This window comes from Octodon degus, unplaced genomic scaffold (assembly GCF_000260255.1).
Source record: "Octodon degus isolate 3935 unplaced genomic scaffold, OctDeg1.0 scaffold00012, whole genome shotgun sequence".
NCBI lineage: Eukaryota > Metazoa > Chordata > Mammalia > Rodentia > Octodontidae > Octodon > Octodon degus.
The window spans coordinates 18,885,424-18,894,420 of NW_004524588.1; the positions used below are offsets into that span (position 1 = coordinate 18,885,424).

The 8,997-nt window shown below is 38.5% G+C and overlaps 1 non-coding gene across 1 annotated transcript; it reads right to left on the bottom strand.

Moving 5' to 3' along the window:
- Positions 1-6,811: 6,811 nt before the first annotated feature.
- Positions 6,812-6,974, bottom strand: LOC111815198. Its single transcript, XR_002819949.1, has one exon. It is a non-coding gene; the product is annotated as a U1 spliceosomal RNA (small nuclear RNA).
- Between the last annotated feature and the right edge of the window lie 2,023 nt (positions 6,975-8,997).

The window sequence follows — 8,997 nt, forward strand, 5'->3', positions numbered from 1 at the left end:
TTGGGTGGAACACTCTGTATATGTCCACCAAGTCCATTTGTTTCAAGCTCTGGTTCAGTTCTGGTATTTCTTTGCTAAGTTTTTGTCTGGTTGACCTATCTTTTGGAGATAAGGGGGTGTTAAGGTCTCCTGTTAAGATTGTGGTTGTACTGGATATTAGATTTTTCATGTCCATTAAAATTTGCTTTATATAGTTGGGTCCTCCCTTGTTTGGTGCATATAAATTTATGAGTGTTACCTCTTCCTCTTGAATTTTTCCCCTAACCAGTATATAGTGGCCTTTTTATTTCATTTGATCATTGTTGGTTTGAAGTTGAGACTGTCTGAGAATAGGATTGCTGCCCATGCTTTTTATGAGGTCCTGGGGCATGTAATATTGTGATCCATCCTTTGACTTTCAGTCAATGGATGTCTTTATGAGTTAAATGTGTTTCTTGTATACAGCATATTGTTGGATTTTGTTTACTAATCCACTATGCCAGTCTATTTCTCTTAATTAGTGAACTGAGTTCATTTACATTGATGGCTAGAATTGAGATGTATTGACTTATGATTGACATGTTATTTACCTGTTTTTGCTTACTCCTTTTTCTCCTTTGTTTAATTGCTTGCCCTATTTTGTTGGTTGCTTTTGATCTCATTCATGAAATTCTGATCATTTTGGTCCCTCTCTAGAACATCTTTCAGTAGCCTGTGTAAGCTTGGCTTTGTCATCATGAAATTCTTTAGCTGTTCTTTGTCATGAAAGTATTTCACTTCTCCATCAAACTTGAAAGAGAGTTTTGCAGGATATAGTAGTCTGGGCTGGAATTTGTTTTCATAGAGGACTTGAAGTACTCTGCTCCATGCTCTTCTTGCCTTCATGGTTTGTGAAGAGAAGTCGGCCATAATTATGATGGGTTTTCCTTTGAATGTGATCTGCTTCTTTTCTCTAGCAACTTTCAGTATCATTCTTGTGCTGAATTTCTGGAATCTTGACTATTATATGTCTCTGTGTTTTTTCATTGGGTTGAGGTTCCTTGGTGTTCTGTATGCTTCTTTTACCTGAATGTCAGATTGTTTCCTCATATTTGGGAAGTTTTCTGCTATTACTTCTGCCCATATTTTTTAATTTCATTTGTATTGACTCCTTCTTTCTCATCGATGCCTATTAGTCTCACATTGTTCATCTTTGCATCATCTTGCAGGTGATGGATTATTCTTTCCTGCATCCTCGTTGTTTTTAAGGGATCCTTTCTTACCTTTTCACTAGCTGCACCAGTGTCTTCAAGATCTGAAACTCTGTCTTCACTTTCACTTAAATGGTTTTGCAAGCTTGTGATTGAGATTTTAAATTCCTCTATATCTCTTTTACTCTGCTTCATGTGATCTATTTCTTTCCTGTATTGCTCATTCAAGGAATCTGTCATTTTTCTAATCTCCTCTATTTTTTTATCAATGTCTTCTTTAGATGCAGTTATTAATTCTTTTACTGCAGTGTTTTTTCAGATTGCATTTCCTCCCTATGTTTCTGTAGTTGATTCTTTACTTCAGATGGTATGAGTTCCAAGAATTCTTTTCTTATTTCAGAAAATTCCGCTGAGTTCCTCTATACCTTTCTGCTGTTCCTTATATACTATCAATGCTATTAATTCATACATTTGAGCTGAGCTAGTAGAAAAGAATTCTACTCTGAGTTCCTCTATGACTTTCTGCTGTTGCTTATCTATTAATTCATACATTTGAGCTGAGATAGTGTTCTCTGCACTTGTTTTGGGTGGGCATTAGGTTTCCTCCATATGTTTCTGCATTTGATTCTTTACTCCAGATGCTATTAATTCAGGGATTTCTTTTTTCATTTGCAATCTGAGTTCCTCTATAACTTTCTGCAGCTGTTTCTTTATTTCAGAAGCCATTGATTCATTGAATTCAGCTGTGTGATTCCCAATTTGTGCTGTGTTAGTGTCCTCTGCAGTTGTTATAGGTGGGCTTGGGTTCTGAGATTGCATTTTGCTCCTTCTTTTTGGCATTTTGTGGAGCACTGTCTTCTGATCTTTGTTGGAGATCTTTGGTGCAGTTCTAACCGTAGCACCTACTGAAGTTCAGGTGCAGATCTACAAAGTTTGGATTTATCCTGTTGTGCCTGGCTTGTGTCTGGCTGCTGTGCTCAATTTCTTCCTGCTGCTGCTTTTGGGGTTGAACCTGTTGTGCCCCTCTGGTAAGACTACCTGCTCCTGGACTTCTGTCCCCTACACTCTCTGCAGGGATTGCAGCTTCAGGGTTTCCCCCCAGGCCTGTATGCCAGGCCTGAGCTGAGTCTGGAGGGGACAAGGTGGAATAGGGGGAAGAGGCAGCTCTCCCACACACTCACTGGGCCTGAGCTAGGACTGGATCTGGGGGTTCCCAGGCAGATGTTCCTGCTTGGTGAGCACGGTGGGGGAGGTGCTGCAGAATGGTTGGGGGCATCACAAGGGGGTGAAATAGGGTCTCACCCATGCTGTACCTGGGTTGGGACAAGTAGGTCCTGCCAATGCAGGGTAGCTATAACCTCTCCCACTTACTCACTAGGCCTGGGTTAGGACTGGTTCTCTCCTTTCATTTTGTTTAGTGAAATGCTGTACAATTTCTGGGTTGTTTATTTATTTATTTATTTATTTTACTATTTTTTATTTTCTTAAAAAAAAAAGTCCTGAAAAGCAGAAAGAATTAGCTCTCAGTTCCTCATCTGAAACTAGGAAGGTGGCTTTCCTGTGAGCTGCACTGATGGAGAATTTTGCTGTCGGATGATAGATAACATCCCCGCTCACTCACTAGCTGTCCGGAGGTGCTACTTCCAGCTGCTCTCCTTTCCATCTTCCAGGAAGCACAGCGTAGAGCAGCATGGTGTGCAGCCTAAACCACAGCCTCTGCACGGGCCGTGCGAGGGCATGACATGCTCACTTGCAGTTATTCAAATTTAAGAGCCCAGAAGCGATCGCCTGCTTTTCCTGTTTTTATTCTTGTTTCCCACACCAGGGGCATGAACATGGAATGTTTGTGCTTTAATTTATCTTGATCTGGTGTTTCTTCCACCTTCATGCTTTCATTTTATCCTGTTTCTGTTTCATTGTTGTTTATAATATCTCCTGTGGAAGGTTTAAACCCTTGTTTCTCTCACAAATGCATAGTTGCACTGACCTTATCTTTTCTGTAGAGTTACAAAACAATTTGGTAACATTTTCCACTTTGAATTTATTTTTTCAATTTGGTAACATTGGATATGAACTTCGGCCCCGAAGTTCATATCCAATGTTACACCTGTGTTTATTTATAATCATCACTCATTTAGTCACAAGCTCCCTTTCAGTACTGTAACTGTATCTCAGGTATGCTAAAATTTTAAGAAATAAGATTTATTTTTTCTTTGAGATGTACCTTCTAAGGTCTTCTCTCCATATCTAGCAAATCACTGTGTAAGACTGAACTTCTGAACAGTCATCCTAGGCATTATCTTCACTCTATTTTGTGTATATAAGTAGTAAAAACTAGATCCTAAAAGAAATATTGATAGCAATGTTTAAAGTACATTTTTAATCCAGATCCTGGGATAGTCTTAAACTTCTGCAATTTCTGGAGTGACAGGAATGTCCTTATTCTTGCTCTGGGCTATTAGACCACAACAGAGAACTTTTCCTGTCCTGTGATGTAGACTCAGATTGGTATCTGCTCATGGCAGAAAACCAAGTCAGGTGTTGAACTGGTTGGGGATTTGGGTCTAAAATCACCTGTTGTGCGTGGGAGTTCCAGAGAATGAACTAAATCCCAAGGGCAATGACTCAGTCTACTCTGCCTGTGTTACAGAGTCTCAGTAAAAATTCTGGTCACTGATGTTTGCATGAGCTGCACCGGTTGACAATGATCTATGAATACTTTCGCATCATTAGTGAGAGTCGGAGCCAGGTGACACAGCTTATGGTTACACAAACATAACTACAAACTCTGCATGTACACCCTTTTGAGTCCCTGCCATATATGTCTTTATCTTTGGCTGACTTTAAGTTTCATCCCCTCCCTGCGGTAGAAATGACCACTAATGTGAGAACTTTTTAAGAAACCCTTTACAAGAAATTGATAAAATTGAAGGCTGGAGAGATAGCTCAGTGGACTAAGCACCTGCTTAGACAAGCACAAGGATCAGGGTTTGATCCCCAGCACAAAATGCTGCACTGGACCTGTCCCCAGGTATGCTGAGCTGGCCACCAAGTCTGGGCATGGTGGTGCAGGCTTGTAAGCCCAGTACTGGGGAGGCTGAAAACAAGATCACTACAAGTTTGAGCTGTGTAGTGAGACCCTGTACTAAATACAGAAGAAGAAGAAGAAGAAGAAGAAGAAGAAGAAGAAGAAGAAGAAGAAGAAGAAGAAGAAGAAGAAGACATTGATGATTTTGACAGTGATCAGAGACCCCCAAATTTATACCCCGGTGTCTCAATGGGGTAATCGTTTAATAACTATGTCTTTAAAATTTGAGCTTAGGTAAACTCTTTTTGTGACCTATCTGTAATCTGTCTCTTCCTCTTCAGTTTATGGTTTTATTTTAATGGAGCATGTTCTTCAAATGACACTTCAGAAAGTATTCTTTTAAAAAATTTGGGAGTTATTGCACATTGAAGATGTTTTGTTTTCTCGATTCTGTTGCTAGTGTTTATGGCACGGCACGCGACTCTTCATTCTCCTTTTTTGTTCATAGCTAGGACTGAGGCAAGCAGAGAAGCATGTGGCCAGGGTCTTTGGCCACCAAGTATTTCAACTTGGATGCAATCCGAGCCAATGTGATAAAAGCTAAAGATTGTTGATGAATTTCTGGGGAAATTTGATTTCCTAATAAAAAGAAAAATGTAAGAAAAGAAACATTTCATTTTATGCCACCACATTTGCTGTCTTGAAAATAACCAGACCTAGAATTTGAGCAACTATGGTGTAACTCTGCCAGCAAATAGAAAATCCAAGCCTGAAGTATGAGGGCAGAAAAAAGGAAAAGGCGAGTGGACTAGGCCACTTGTGCTGTTTGTGGGTGAAAGCACTCTCTCTGAATTTCTACTTTGGATTTTTTCTATATCCTAAAACATCACTTTACTTTAGTTCTTAAGCCATTTTCATAAATATTTGATTGAGAATATTTCTAAGTCATATAGCTTGGTCCGGATTTGTAGCTGGATGTTCAGTTGTCCTAACTTGATGAAGAGATTTTAAATTAATTTTAACTTACAATTTTGTTTTTGAATTTGATTCTCAACACTAAAAGTAAATAAATAAATACATTTTGTCATTGAAAAATTCTATGCTGTTCTGATTCCTGAGCTACCTCTGTATGTGTGTGAGTGGAAAGAGATTCAGTTGAAGGTTTTTATATCTTCACTTTCTGCCACTCTGACACATACCAGTAAGGCTGTGTTATGAGAGCTGCTTATTTTGTTAGCAACCTTACCCTACTAATATTTTTCTTTTTGGTTTTATTTATTTAATATATTTAGGACAAGATCTACAGGGTCTTACTACATAGATCAGACTAATAGTGATTGTCCCATTTTCAGCCTCCTTAGTGCTGGGTTACAGGCACGCTCCTCTAAGCCCAGTCTCAATCTCTATCTCACCATGTCCCAGGGGTGGAGCCCACACAGCAAGGCAGGGATGGAACCCTGGCCGCTGCACTTACACTACTAGTATTTCTACTACTACTTTTCTTGTTGATTTGTTTTTTCCATTTTTTCCATCATTTTGTTGTTGTTTGGTTTGTTATAGGATTTCCTTATTTTTATTTATTATTATTATTATCATTATTTTATTTAGCACAGGGTCTCACTATGCAGCTTGGACTTCTAGTGATCTTCCTGTGTTCAGCTTCCCCAGCACTGGGATTACAGTACAGTTGTGTGCCACCACTCTGGTCTTTGGTGGCTGGATTGGTGAGCCCGGGACAGGGCCAGTGTAGCATGTGGAACCGCGGATGAACCTGGGTCCTTGGGCTCATGTAGGAAGGTGCTTAGACCATTGAGGGATCTCCACGGCATTGGTTTCCTTAATTTAATCTAGAAAATACTTTATTAAATATTAACACTTCCCCATTTAATATTAAAATCAGTGATTTTTATAACTCTAAAATGTCTTTGTATTATTGCTGGTGCTTACTTCCTAAAGTGAATATTCTTTCATTTTTAGAATAACACTCATAGTCTTTTTGTTTACTTATCTACTGTGTGTATGTGTGTGTCTGTGTGTGTAAACATATTTTTCATGTTTAATTTCATATCAGAGAATGTTCCTCTAAATCTGGTAATTTTGAGACAATCTTTATAATTAAGTTCATGGACTTATAATGCTATTTGAGTATATGGATGGTTACCCCTTGTTCCTGTATCTTATAAGCACTTAGCATAGTTTACAGATGATTTTAAGATTATTTTTACAGGAGTTTTAGGCATACTCCAAAGTTGAACCTAAACTACACAAGCTGTAGCCTCCCACATCCATTCCCCAAAATTCCCCACCAAGGTGGGATGTTCGTTACAACTAATCAGCCTATATTTATCCATCATTTTAACCCAAAGTCTAGAGTCTACATTAGGGCTTACTCTTATTGTCAAACATTTCATGGATATAGATAAATCTATAATACTTTATATCCACAATTCTTACACAATACTTTCATTGTCTTCCTTTCTTCCTTACCTCCTAAATCCCACTTTGTATTCAATAAATATAGGTGATTTGAGATGTTCTAGTCCTACTTGCATGAACTTTGTTGGGTTGTGTGTTTCTATAGTGTGTTCCATGTTTGGTAATCAGTGATCCCCCTTCAGGGAGAATGCAAACACGATCCCCCATTACCACAAATTCTGCAGTTGAGTTTCCCACATTTGGGGAAATTGCAGGGGTGAGCACATCAGGAGCACAAGGATAAGCCTCGTCCTGGGAAAACCGGCAAGAATAATTGCTGGACTCCCAGCTGCTACAGGTCTACCTATCTTTCTCTTTTTGAAGAAATATTAATCTGCCATTATTTCTATGACTTTTTATGAAGCTGATTTCTCAAGAAAACAATATTTATCCAACTTAAGTGCCTCAGACAATGTTTCTGAAGGTTTCACACCGAAGCAAAATACAAATGAGATAATATATTAAGCATGAAAGAAATTAATTAATTTTGAATATACAATGTAAAAGATCTGAAAGTTGGGTTCAAGGGCTGGTGAAGAGAATCAGTAGTGATGGGGTTGACCTTAACAATGTGTGCTTTTCCTTTGTTTTGTTCTTGCTGATATACATTCATCTAGTTACCCTTTTTATGTATTTAGTACAGGGTCTACAGGGTCTCACTACCCAGATCATACTCATAGTGATCCTCCTATTCTCGGCCTCCCAAGCACAGGAGCTACAGGCACGCGCCACCATGCCCAGTCTCAGTCGCTGTCTCAGGTTCTTTTGCCTCCCTAAGAAGGTGCTTTAGACCATGGAGCTATCTGGCCAGTCAATTACCCTATTTTGATAAAGCATTTGTTTCCTGCTTTAATTCTGCTTGGCCTTATTGAGCTCTGTGCCCAATAATCTTCCTTTTTTCTGATAAAATGGAAAGGGACAATTAGCCAGAACTTTTCAGGATGTATCTGGTTCACACACAGACTTACAACTATTGCTCCTGTCTTGTTGGATTTTTGTTTGTTTGCTTCTTTTTCAGTTTGGCATTTCTTCTCTATTCTCAGTGGTACTTGAATTGACATTTAATGAATTTCACTGGCAATCTTGATTCTTGGGGTATCTTCTACATAGGACTTAGTGAAAACATAAAAGCTGAAACAAATCCTTCTCACAATTCATGTAATATCTACTTTTTACAGTTGCGTTGAATTTTGTATTTTCTGCATCTACCCTCAATCTCCCTAAACTGTACTATGGTTTCAAATATTTGTGTCCTCCAAGCTTCGTGTTGAAAAGTGATTACCATGGTAACCATTTTAAACACTTGATGAGGACACAAGGGTAACATTAATCTCATTATAAAAGGGTGAGTTTACTCACAACTTATACTCTTGCCCTTCTGTCTTCTATCATGTGATGGCTTGCAAGATGGCAAGACCTTGATTTTCAACATTCTATCCTGCAGACTTGTTCACCAGTAAGCTTTTCCTTTTTATAAGTTAACTTCGAAGGTCGGGGTTAGAGCTCGGCAGGGCAGCGTCTATCTGGCAAGTATGAGTTCATGAGCTTGATTCCCAGTACAAAGAAAACAGTGTTACCTTGTGTTAACAGCATGAAATAAACAGGCCAGTTTGTAACTTTTAAAATCAACTTTGTAATATTTTAGCAGATTGTGATGCCTATGTTCAATTTATCAGAGTCACACAAAACTCATATTTTTCTAATAAAATACACATGTTCCACTTTGGAAAAAGCTGTAAGAGAGCTCGCAAAGCAGGGGTTACAGACTGTTAAGTAGTCAAGCTTCTCCCCCATGTGTGATTCACAGAATCACTTGACATTTGTTAAGCATCTTTTAATCTGGATATTCTGGTTTGGAAGTCCTAGTGTGTTACATTTTCTGATTGTTTGCTTGCTTGGCTGTTTGCTTGTTTTCTTTCTTCCTTCATCAAATTCTCAAATGAATCTTATGGTTAGACAAACTTATAAGCCACATCTACACCACTACTTTCTCTATAGATGATCAGACTCTACTGGCATGGTTGTTTCAAATAATTATAAAAAAACTCAAGGTCTCACCTCAAGCCCACTAAATCAAAATCTAGGAGAAAGGACCTAAAAAGGTTTTTCTTCTCCTAAATCCTGAGAGTGATTGTTATTCTGAGTGTGGTTGAGAGAATGTATTTCTAGACTAGAGCAAGATCAATGACAAAATGTTTAAATGTGGCCATTCTAAATGGCAAAGATTTTCTAGAAGGTTGTATTGAGAACTCTAAACTATTACTATGATTTTCTGGTTGAGACTTATGTTACCCACAAGGAGATTTAGCAGGAAAGGTTTGTTTT